The sequence below is a fragment of the Panthera tigris genome, chromosome C2 (genome assembly GCF_018350195.1).
Source record: "Panthera tigris isolate Pti1 chromosome C2, P.tigris_Pti1_mat1.1, whole genome shotgun sequence".
NCBI classification, from domain to species: domain Eukaryota; kingdom Metazoa; phylum Chordata; class Mammalia; order Carnivora; family Felidae; genus Panthera; species Panthera tigris.
In genome coordinates this window covers 41,862,277-41,874,418 of record NC_056668.1, presented here as the reverse complement: position 1 = coordinate 41,874,418, position 12,142 = coordinate 41,862,277, and the positions used below count along the sequence as shown (strand labels likewise).

The following is a 12,142-nucleotide window of genomic DNA, read 5'->3' as shown; positions in this document are numbered from 1 at the left end:
AGAAGGAACCTGTCACATTAATACGATCCTCTGACCTTTCAAATAATTTTTTTATTAGGAAATCGTAAACTGTTATAAAGTTTGTTAAGCAAGATGGCAGCTCCCATCAGGCACAAATAACTTTTGCAGGTGATGGTAAAGCTGAGAGGTAAGGAAATGCAGATTGTCTCAACATTGTAAATTTTAAATTTAGTCGGCTACCAAATGTCTCTTTTCCCATCCTTTTTCCTAGCCCTTGGAATCTGTGCTGACTGAGCCCATCTGGGAAAGCAAACCAACCAGATGGTCATTGTGAATTGTTGGGGGGACCCCGAGGCAGTGAGAGCTAGTTTCAGAAAAGAAAGCTCTTTGGGACACAATGAATATAGGCCTATTTTATATTTTAAGGCTTTAAAAAGGAGATTAAGGCCAACGGTGGCATGATTTTAAGCCACAGTTGGGAGGTTTTTTTGTCTTCATGCCAGGGAAGCTGAATTATAAGTTTGGGGAGCTTTGCAAGTGTGAAAGAGATGCCATAAAAACAAAAGGAGGCTGAATAATTGTATGGCTGTGCAGATTACAAACAGTATGTAAAAGGATTGAGGTGAAAGAGCCTCATCAAAGCAATGCCCTCTTCAATCGATTTTTGTCACAAGGATTATGACTTTAGGAGAGGTATAACCAGCAGGGGATAAAGGAGTGGCATTCCCCATCCTTTTAATGCCAAACTACTTGAACAATTGATAACAAGGGATTAGAAACTGAATATATTGTGGCCTTATCCTATTCAGACTGGTGTCAAGGTTGAAGGGACATGGTTCATGAACTTGAGAAGCATTAGTGCACTAGTTGTAGGGCATCCGCAGATCTCATGTGTCTTAGCAAATACCATGATGATAAAAATTAGTTCTGGCTTAAGTTAATCGGTAAATCAGATACAGATACTCATCTGGCATTTCAGACATGATCTTAATCCTCCCTTCATTTTTTCTTTATTAGATGGCATGTTTTAGATTTAGTTATTTCATTGAAGAATCTTTTCCTATGCGAGATGTTTCATAAACACTGATGAAGGATTCTTGGACGATAAACTGAAGCTCAATCAACACCAGTCTAAGTGAAAAATACAATTAATGTTTGTTATATTTTTCCATGCTTGATGACTCTAATAACTATTAAACCACATTTTGCAATTCACAGTTGCCTTAGACAGTTTGTGACTGGCTCTATCATGACGATTAATTAATTATCCATTCATTAACTAACAGCACTGTGTTGAGGTGCTAGGTGCAAGGGGATGCAAAGATGAACACTCCTCCTACCTTCAGGCATCTCACTGCCTAGTAGTTTGAAAAGAAATATTAGAAATTATCATACAAAGTGACAAACACAATGATAGAGATACATTCAGGACATTAAGATACCACCAACCCCTTTAACATAAATAGGGCTACAGAGAGGCAGAAAATGCAGAAAATGGAAGTGGGTAGATAGGACAAATGGAAAACATCATAATGTGTGAAAGTTTGAGATTTCTGGACTAGTGATATAAATTTGAGAATCATCCAAGTGGGTGTGTGAAATGCTCTAATGAATGGCTGTGAGTTAGGATGTACAAGGCTTTGAAAGGTCTTTAGTCCTGTTGCCTTAGTTATCTTTTGCTGTATGACAAGTTACTCCCAATCTTAGCAGCGTAAAACATTATTGTCTCACACACTTTGTATGGATCAGGAATCCGAGAGTGGTTTAGTTCAGTAGTTCTGACTCAGGGTATTTCATGAGCTTGCAGACAAGTCCCTTGGGCCTGCAGTCATCTAAGGCCTCAGTCGTAGAAAGTCCACTTCCAAGAAAGCTCATTAGCACAGGTATTGACTGGAGTACGCAGTTCCTGAACATGAGGGCCTCTACACAGACTGCCTGAACATTCTTAGCACATGGAAGCGGATTCCCCCAAAGCAAGTGATCTGATCAAGAGAATGAGACAGAGTATCTTCCCTAGCCTGGAGGCTGCAGTCTTTGGAAACACGCCAACACTTTAGCCATATTTTATTCAGAAGTGTGTCCCTAAATCCAGCCGACACTCTAATGGAGAGGAATAAAATTTCATCTCTTTAAGGAAGAAGAATTTCAGAGTGATTGTAAAAATGTGTTTTAAACTACCAAATTGCTATAATAACATGAAATCCTGGCTAAATGAAAAAAAAAATCCTGCTTTTCTTTAAAGTCATTGGAGAGCTGTGGATGCATTGAAATCTGAAGAAGCTAAGTGTCAGAAGAATAGTGTCTTCTAAAAAGATTAAGGGCCAAAGGATGTTTCTATGCCTGGAGTCAGTTGATAAAGTTGAGTAGGGATGATGCTGACATTTTTTTTTTAAGTACTGTCTCATTTTTTTTCTTGAATTGATGATTAATGATGATTAATCATAGAGAGCTTTCATTATCTCTCTATAACAAATCAACACGATTCAGGAGTATCCACATAATTCTAAGGCCTTATTTTTATAGTTTCCCTAGTTTCTTTCTAGTATTAGATATAACAACCAGTGGGACCCCTCTACCAGTATGCATCCAAATTTACCACCAGTGAAATTTGTAACCATTGTACTATCACAGGATGCCAGGGGCTTTCCACATTCTGTAGATTACCAGTGTAGGATTCTCACTGCTAGAGTGGCCATCATCTGAGATGGGCATGTTAACTAGGGGCTCAGACTCCTCAGGGAGGAGGGTCACCCCACCAAAAATTCTACCCAGACCAGGGGAGGTGTTAGCTGAAGGAAGAAGCCTTTAGCACAGATAGAGAAGGGGGATGATTAAGTATCAGTTATGGGCTCAAGATCAACTACAACAACAGATCTTAAAGTAGTACCCCAAATGGGGCAAAATTCCTCACAGAAGCAAGTGCTGTTAGTGACCCGAGGAATGGACTAGAGTGGATACTCTTCCAAGTCAAAGCAATCATTCCTCTGTTGCTAAAAATATCTACTGCTGATGGTTCATGGATGTATCTTTTATGGGAATTTCACTGGGCTGCTGAGAACAGCTCTCTCTAGTGTCGCACTCCCACCCAGAGAATGATTCTCAGCTAAAAATTGGCTGAAGAAAGCATACAAAGCCCCGGCCATGTAGCTTTGATTGGAGACAACTCTCACTCTAGTCCCATGTGAGATCAGCTGATATCCTGGTTGCAACCACATTGTCAGTCAGCTTCTCCCTCTTCCTAATGTGCTTTCTTCACTTCCTTATAGGCAGATTCCCCAAGAGTGTTTCTATATAAATCTTATGTATACAACTGTACCTCCAAATCTGTTTCTAGAGGTCTCTGTCTAAGATGGGATATTGGAGGAAAAGAGAAGGAAAAAATATTATTAACTTAAAAAAACATATACATTTTCAAAGACACTGGTAATTCAGACCTTTACCATTCATTAGGTTGTCACTTGGAGAAATATGAATGACTCAAGTGACGTTCATTATCTGCATACTGTCTTTAGTCATTACTTCATTTTAAATGGGAGTTTTACACTTGTAAAATTGTAATTTGGGATAACTTTTTATTGAAAGATAATAAATCCATCTTAGGTTATGTTCTATATCCAACTCGCTTTTCCAAACGCTGCCCAGCTGCCCTACAGTGATCGCAGGCCCATCACGAGAACTTTGGCAGTGAATTCACAGAAGGGTAGGCATAAAGAATCAACAACCTTTCATAGACTCATACACCATCTCACTTTGCAGTCACTCTCCAGCAGCTGGACCTGCATAAATTCCAGATTTTTCTTCCAGCTTTGAGTCATTCATTCATGTCTGGGCTTACTAGTGACCGTTCTCTGATTCTTCACCTCCTTTCTTTGGACCTTATTTTCCAGGATCCTTCCACAATGGTTTATTGTCTAATTTTATAATAAATTACTTTCTTCAAAATACTTACAATGGTTTTGCTTCCCTGACTGATTCCCTTGACTAGTTCAAATGTCCTTAAATTGCACCATAATATATGTAGTTTTCTTCTTCCTCCTCTTCTGCTTCTTCTTCTTCTTCTTCTTCTTCTTGTCCTTCTTGTTCTTCTTGTGCTTTTCAAGGTTTCTATATAGTTTGGCTTTTGATAAGGCCTTTCAATATCTTTTTTAACTTCAAGAATTTTGTTAAATGTTTTACTTGGGATATATTTTCCTAATCAATTTATTCACTAATTTATTTTTAAAATTTTTCCTATTCTGTGTGGACTCTATCAAAAAAGATGTTGTCATTTGTACTCTTATCCTTTTTATCTCTTACTTCTCCATTTACATTTTTCCATTTTTTATCTTATATTGATAGCTTCTAAAGGCATTCCTAATAAAGTGCTAGCGTATTGATTTATTCTTCAGGCATACCCATTTTCATATTTAACTTGCTTTTCAAATTATTTATTTCTCCTATATTATATTTTATAGTGAATACTTCCAGTGGGTTCTTCTTTAAGACTTTTTGTTCTTGATTTATATTTTCCAGATTCTCCCTTATTTCCCTGATTATAATTCATATGTTTATTTTAAATACTTGTTCTCTCTGGCCCTTTATTCTGTTTTATCAAGTATATAATAATTAGTTTGTTGCTTTTCCCTTAGGGTGACAAAAGCTGTAGTAGTGTTTCCTTTGTGTTATAAGTCTACATAAATTATACCTAAGAAACAACGCATTATCATTAAGATGGGCGGGGAGAATAAAAGAAAGATACCTATTATCACTGCTACTATCAAAGTAGTACTGGATTGCAAAGTCTGCGGTTAATGCAATAGGACACAAAGCACATGAAAAAGTACAGTACATATCTTGGTAGGTAGATAAGCAAACTGTTATTAGAGATGGTACGATCATTTACTTACAAAACAAAAATTTTCCTAATGTAGTCGTTTTACTGATATAAAATGCAACAAAAATGAATACAATATCAACCCATATAAGCTAAGAAGTCCTCTACGCTGGCAAAACTAACAAAAAATATAATAAAGTTATAATAGCAATAAAAGTATATAAAAGACCTATGACTTTACTTAATGAAAAGAACAAGAACTTTATAAAAAAAAATCCACTCTTTTAAAAGACACAAAGGAATATTTGAAATAAAAAAATAAAATGCAACTTGCCCATGGAGAGAATGACTTAACAGTTTATGCACAGGGGTTGTGGACATACACTACTAAAGCCATGTGGTACAAGTGCAATATAAAGTTTATGGAAGGAATACTTGCAGCAGAGTAGTGCAGAACTTGCACAAACCCCTCAGGATTCTACAGCCGAGGTAGAGTTTATAGATGGTTTGTGAACAGAGTGGCCAATGATCCCATAGAGGCCTGCCTTGGCCGATAGGTTGGGTGTACAACTGGGTGTACTCCAAGAACAAGAACAAACTCTGCCCCTAAACCTCATTACATATCCATAATCTATCCAACAAGGGTAGAGAACACCTAGCTTTTCTAAATAACAAGAACTATAGCAAAGGATTTTCTAGCCAAGGAGCAACCCTGAGGACTATGCGTATGAAAGACGGAGATCTGCAGACAAGAGTTGTGGGAACAGCCTTGCACGCCAAGGATACTGACATCAGCCAAAGGCTGAGCCAGTTCTCTGATAAGCTAGTGACAGAGGGCACCCAGGGAGTCTCCAGGGCCATCCAGAGTTGTCTCTCATCATTAACACTGTAAAGATGTTTATTCTTCTAATTTCAGTCTAAAAAAATCAATATGTAATTCCAACCAAAATTCTAGCAGGTTATTTTGAGGGACCAAACAACTTATTATAATATTTATCTGTTAAAACCTATTTGTTTTCTTAAACAGAGGAAGCCTACATCCTAATTGATATGAAGATATACTATATGAATACACAGTAATAAAAATACTTTGGTACTGAGGCAACCACAAGCATACAGACGATTGGAACAGAATAAAGCAGAGGTCCTCAACTTCAGGCTTATTTATATTTTGAGCCAAATTGTTGCTGGGGTGGGGGTGGGGCTGTTCTGTGTGTTGTAAGATGTTTAGGCCTCTACTCACCAGATTCCAGTAGGACTCCCTGGCTCCCCACCCAGCCTGCCCTGGTTTTGACAAGCAAAATGTTCTTCGGATATTTCCAAATGTCCTCCAGGAAGTGAAATTGCTTCTAGTTGAGAGCCATTAAACTAGATTACTCAAAAATAAAGCTATTTGGTTTATTTTGGTTATTATATTTATTTTGGTTATTATATTATATTGGTTATTATAAAGCTCTCATAATAATGAGAGACGTTGTTTTTGATGAAATTGGCAGTATAAACCAATAAGGGGAAAGATTAATAGAGGGCATTAAGAGAACTGGCTCACATATAGAGTAAAATAAGGCAGGATACATTGGTGTGCTGAATAATGGCCCACTCAGAGTCCTAATCTACAGAACCTGTGAATATTACCTTATAAAAGGGTTCAAAGGAAACTTTGCTTATCTTCAGGAGTTTAAGATGAGGAGATTAATTTGGATTATCCAATGGGCCTGATGTAATCGGCAGGGTCCTTATGAAAGAAAAGACAGTGTGAAGACGGAAGCAGAGAAATTTGAAGATGCTGTGTTACTGGCTTTGACAATGGCGGAAGGGACTATGAACTAAACAATGTAAGAGCTGCAGCTCTAGAAACTGAAAAGGCAAGGCACTGAATTCTCTAAAGCTTCCAAGAGGAGCACAGCTTCACTGGAACCTTGTCTTGGCCCAGTGAAATCCATTTCAGATTTCTGTTCTTCAAACCAGTAGGAGCATAAGTTTGTATTATTTTAAGTCTTTAAGTTAGTGATAGTTGCTTATAACAGCAATAGGAAAGTAACACAGACATCTGTCTCTAATTATGAATGTTAAAAGGATTAAGACATTACATAAAACAATAAATGGAATAAAGCCAGTTAACAGAAATATTTGGAAACTAATTTTGCATTTGGGTGGGGTTGGGAGTTTTTAACCAAGATCTGTAAAGCAGAAATAAATTGTCAGTCAAAAATCAAACACATTTAAGCACATGTAAAATTTAATTCAATGGACCTTGGATAGAGAAACTATTTATAAAATCTGGGCAGAGTTGAGGGACAAAGGTTTAATTAACTTAGAAGCTGCCTGAAGTGGCAATTAACAGTTGGGATCAGCACGAAGCTGACCAAAAAGCTTAAAAAGGAAATGCTGGGTACTGAGAGGGCCAGAAAGGGCTTCGGTAAGCTTTGAGATAACCTTGGGAGTCCATAAGGCTCCACACATGAGTCCAGGAGAGACCCGAGAGGCCTTTGATCTCTCATCTTCAGTGGACCGTGGAGCTCTGTGCAAGCAGAAAGTAAAGGCTGAAGGAGAATGTTGACAGCCAGGTGGATCACTGAAGGTGTGCCACATCGTACAAACAGAGTCCCTTGGTAAAATGCTTTAAGGCATATAAGGAAATCTCTGTTTAATTGCTAGCTGACCATTAAAATAATCCGGCAGAGACAAGTGGCTACTTGTGACACAAAGTGCATAATTTACAAAATTTGGTCAAGTAGGTCAATAAATGAACAAATAACCCCAGCAATAACAACAACAACTACACCACACTGGGGGTGGGTAGGATCTGAATTACCACATTGCATTATTTAGGTTTTTTGAAATGAATGAATGAATTAATTAATTAATTAATTTAGAGAGAGATAGCACAAGCAGGGGAGGGGCAAGGAGAGAGGGAGAGAGAGAGAATCCCAAATAGGCTCTACACTGTCAGCGCAGAGCCCAGTGTGGGATTTGAACTCACAAACTGTGAGATCATGACCTGAGCCAAAACCAAGAGTCAGACATTTAACTGACTGAGCCACCCAGGTGCCCCACAATGTTACATTATTTAAAATGTCTAGATTTCAATAAAAAATATTACAAGACTTGCAGAAACAAGAAAGTAAGGCCCATATGCTGGATGAAAAAGCAGGCAGGAGAATAAAAACTGTCCTTGAAGGAATCCAGACATTGGCGTTACCAGAAGAAACTCTGTATCAGCTATCTTTAATATGTTCGTAGAACTAAAGAAAACCTTGTCTAAAGAGCTAAAGGAACACATGAAAACAATGTCTCACCAAATAGAGAATATCAATAAAGAGAGAGAAATTGTTTAACAAAAGTAGAAATTCTCAAGTTGAAATCTGTAATAACTGAAATGAAAAATCTCACTAGAGGGCTCAATGGCAGATTTGAGCTGGCAGAGGAAAGAAGTAGCAACCTTCAAGGTAGGTCAATGGAGATGATCTAGTCTGAGGAACAGAAAGAAAAAAGAATAAAGAAAAATGAATAGAGCCTCAGAGACGTGAGACAGCAGTTTGAGCTGTGTTCCTCCACTCAAGGTCACTGCTCCTCTCAGGAGGTAGACTTCAACATAATTGTCTTTTCTCAGGTTTTAGCAACCATCCACTACACATCCAAGGTTTTAAGCTTAGGGATTGTAGGACTCTAGGCTTTTAGCCCTGCGCTACTAAACTAACCCCTGTGGTTCCCTTAATCCTATCCATACCTTAAAAAAAATAGTCCATTTGTAAATATTCTTTCTCAAATTGTCTTATATGAGTAATAACTATACACATGTTTATTAAACTAGACAGATGGAGAACACCTACTGGTCTGTCATCAGGGGAATAAATACGTAAAACACAATGATATATGCGCTATTCCACTGCTAAAAGCAATGAATGAGGTACATTTATAGTAACATTTCTATAATGTACAGTGTGGAATAAAAAAAATAAAAAAAAGAACATAAACCTGTATCTTTATGTCTATTTAAATTCTACAGAATTTTATTGTGTTTTCAAATATAAACAGATATTTAATGATGTGTACTATAGTGAGAACCCAGGGAAAAAAGAGGGGATGGGAGTGATATCAGGAATGAAGGGAAGAATAAAATTATATATGTGAAGAGCTTTCATGGACAAATAGACTATGTCATGAGCTGAGGAGTTTGGCTAATTGAACTCATACATGGATGTCCAGAAAAAGGCATGTACATAAAAATAAAAATAAAATTAGGAGTCTGAGTTAAGTGATTGACAAAGTCGTAATTATGAATTTAAGATTTCTTAAGATGAAACAAAGTAACTGCATTTAAAAATGGCATATTAATTGGCGCACCTGGGTGGCTCAGTTGGTTAGGCAACTGACTTTGGCTCAGGTCATGATCTCACAGATCGTGAATTCGAGCCCCGTGTCGGGCTCTGTGTTGACAGCTCAGAGCCTGGAGCCAACTTCAGATTCTGTGTCTCCCCCTCTCTCTACCCACCCCTGCTCATGCTCTGTCTCTCAATAATAAGTAAAAATTAAAAAATTTAAAAAAATGGCGTATTAATGATTATTCTGCCTATGATGTGCACATTCAACAGAAAAGTGGAGAGTTTAGCCCAATGGAAGTAACCATTTTGACCAGATAGAAGAGAATGAGGGATAGGGTCATGAGTAGAATAGGGAGATGGATGGGTTGAGGGTTAGAACTGTTGATAGGTAGAGTAGAACTTTGGGATGTGGTAATTAGGAGACTTGGAGGGGCAGAATGAGTATATAGATAGAGCCAGGGATGAGGTGACACTCAAGAAGAGGGCATAAAACTTCTTTGTTAATTGGCTGTATGTTTTCAGACAGTTACATCCTATTGTTCTTAATGTTGCCTGTCAATGTATTGTTATATTAGGTCACATGGAATTGTCCCTGAATTAAAATAATATTAAAATGACATACATTTTTGTCTTTGAATAATCCAAATTAACAGAAATGATGAAAGCCACTGATCATTGACGGGAAGGATTAAAAAAAAAAGAGTAGGTTTGATTGGTGAAGGAGAGGTCTTTTGAGGAGGTGGTGAGGAAAGAAAAATACCAGCTGTCACTCTATTCAGAAAGAAGAGATGACTATTTATTTTGATTAACATTTCATGTGCCTGTCAGGCAAACCCAAATAATTTAGATGTAGGAGAGTGTGGGCTGTGTAAGATTTATTTGGGGCGATAAGTGTGGGAAGGAGATTTGGCAGGAAGATTCCAAAGATAGAGAACAGATAATTTTTAAAAGAAAACTCTTTTGCTTATGACATTGATTTAACTAATAAGAGTAGAAATTGTTTAATGCCAGTTGTTTCTTCATTTTGGGGATATTGAATTTTCACGTGAATAATGACTCACACACACACTAACTTAAAAGCAGTTGTGTATTCTTAGTGGATTGGTTTCAGTAGGCATGTTCCAAGAAAATGGCAGCCCACAAGTAGCATTACTGAATGTCTTTGGAAAGGGAATCTATGTATATAATTGCTTACGTTATATGATCTGAGATTAAATGAAATAAGCTCTGTTTATTCTGTGGAACAAAAGGGGCCAGCTGGATTCCTGTGGTGCTAGCCCCTAACCAGAGAGAATCTCCACCAGGTCCAGTTAATCTCCCTTCTCATTGATGGAATGAATATTCTCAGAGGCAACTCCACACATTGAATCGCAGTTTAGAGTAGTCTCATTCTGGACAAGGGAAATCTTCATTCACAGTAAAGGTAAAGGGTAGAGAGAAATGCGTTCTCTTATATTGAGAAAATAGTTTGGCGTTAAGTCGTGCCAGTCACATTATTGACAGTCAAAAGCACTGTTAAGGTTTTCAAGACCCAGAAGTCATAGTCGTTGGGATCACATCTGTTTCACATGCATGCTCAAGCCCCCAAATCACAATGGCGGAGATTACTGTTGTTTTATTTTCCCAGCCAGTTGTTATTTGTGTTCAACTGTGCAAGAAACATGCCTCTCGATTGACGTAAGTTTCTAGGCGAAACAGAAAAGCAGGTGGGGGCAATGCTGTAATTCTGCAAGCTTTCAGAATCATGCAGCTTTCCCCTTATCTGTGAGCAGGGAAATGCTTTCTGAAGTGATGTGAACATTCACCAGACTTCTGTGTTACTTTGAAGTGCTTGTCTTTCCTAGCGGTTCTGACTGGTCTTTAGGGGGAAGTGGAATTCTCTAAGCTGGTGCCTTATGGAGCATGGAGAGTAGCTCGTGTACAGCTGGCTTCAAGATAGTGGAAGCTGCAGCCGGAGACAATTCTCTCTCCTTGGAAAGTTTCAGTGCTCTCCAGGCTTGTAATGAAAGCAACACAAGCCCTTGGCTGATTGACCTCTTTGCTTCCCTGATGATTTAGCTCGTGTGAGAAACAGGAGGGACACTAACTTGTGCTGTAGGAATCTCATACTGGCTGCTGCCCTCGTTGTTCTCTTGACTGGGAATATGCTGAATATTCTCTTGAATATTCATGGCCTGTCAACTGGAGGAACAGTTATCACAGATCAGTGATAACTCAGTATCCCTGTTCCTCCCTGTTTCCATGTCACTGACAGCATCAGCTATGGAATAGTCCCCTCAATGCCCGTGTGATCTGCACCCCACGTCACCTGCTGTTCCCCACCTGCAGCTCACCTGTCTGACCTCTTGTATTATACACCACCTTGCTCACTCTCTTCTAGGCACACTGATCTCTTTCTTGTTCCTTTAACAGATCAAATGCACTTCTCCCATAGGGCCTTCACACTTGTTTCCCGAGCCTAGAAAACTTTTCACCCTGAAAAGTCTTCATGGCTTGCTTTCTCATCACCCTCAAGTCTTTTCTCACCTATACCACCTTTCCAGTGATATTTCCCTAGCCATCCTGCCTAAATTTGCTTCCTCGGCTCTGAGATGTCTTGTCTCTCCCCAGATAGTACTTTTCACAAACAGAGTATACATTTAATGTATGTTGTCAATCTTCCCATTGGGATGTGATCTTCACGAAGGAAGCTATTCTAATCTAATCGTTTGTGTTCACTACTATCTCTCAGGCAACCAGAACAATGTACAGAGCACAGTAATCACTCCATAAATATTTGTTCAAAAATAAATAGCTGACATTTATTCATGTTCCTGCTCTGCTATGCATGCTTTTAACTGCTTTTTACATGTATCATTTATTACTCACAAGAATACAATAAAAGCAGTGGTCCTGCTTCCCTTCATTTTACTTAAGGGAAAACTAATGCAGATTTTGAAATACTTCAGGATTATCTCACTTGAATGTAGCGGAGTGGGATGTAAACTCCGATAGCCTGAATCTTACAGATCAAACTCTTAGCACTATTTCACTCTATTAACCA

General features: G+C 38.3%; 1 long non-coding RNA gene across 3 annotated transcripts in view; it reads left to right on the top strand.

Moving 5' to 3' along the window:
* LOC122242042 overlaps positions 1-12,142 on the top strand; it is a 129,480-nt gene that overhangs the window by 78,168 nt on the left and 39,170 nt on the right. Inside the window, exons 5-6 of one of the 3 annotated variants that reach the window (XR_006222190.1) lie at positions 59-148; positions 979-1,146. The exons of the other annotated variants lie outside the window; for them this stretch is intronic. This is a non-coding gene — a long non-coding RNA (uncharacterized LOC122242042). Of the gene's footprint in view, positions 1-58; positions 149-978; positions 1,147-12,142 lie in introns of those variants that run through there. 3 annotated transcript variants of the gene reach the window in all.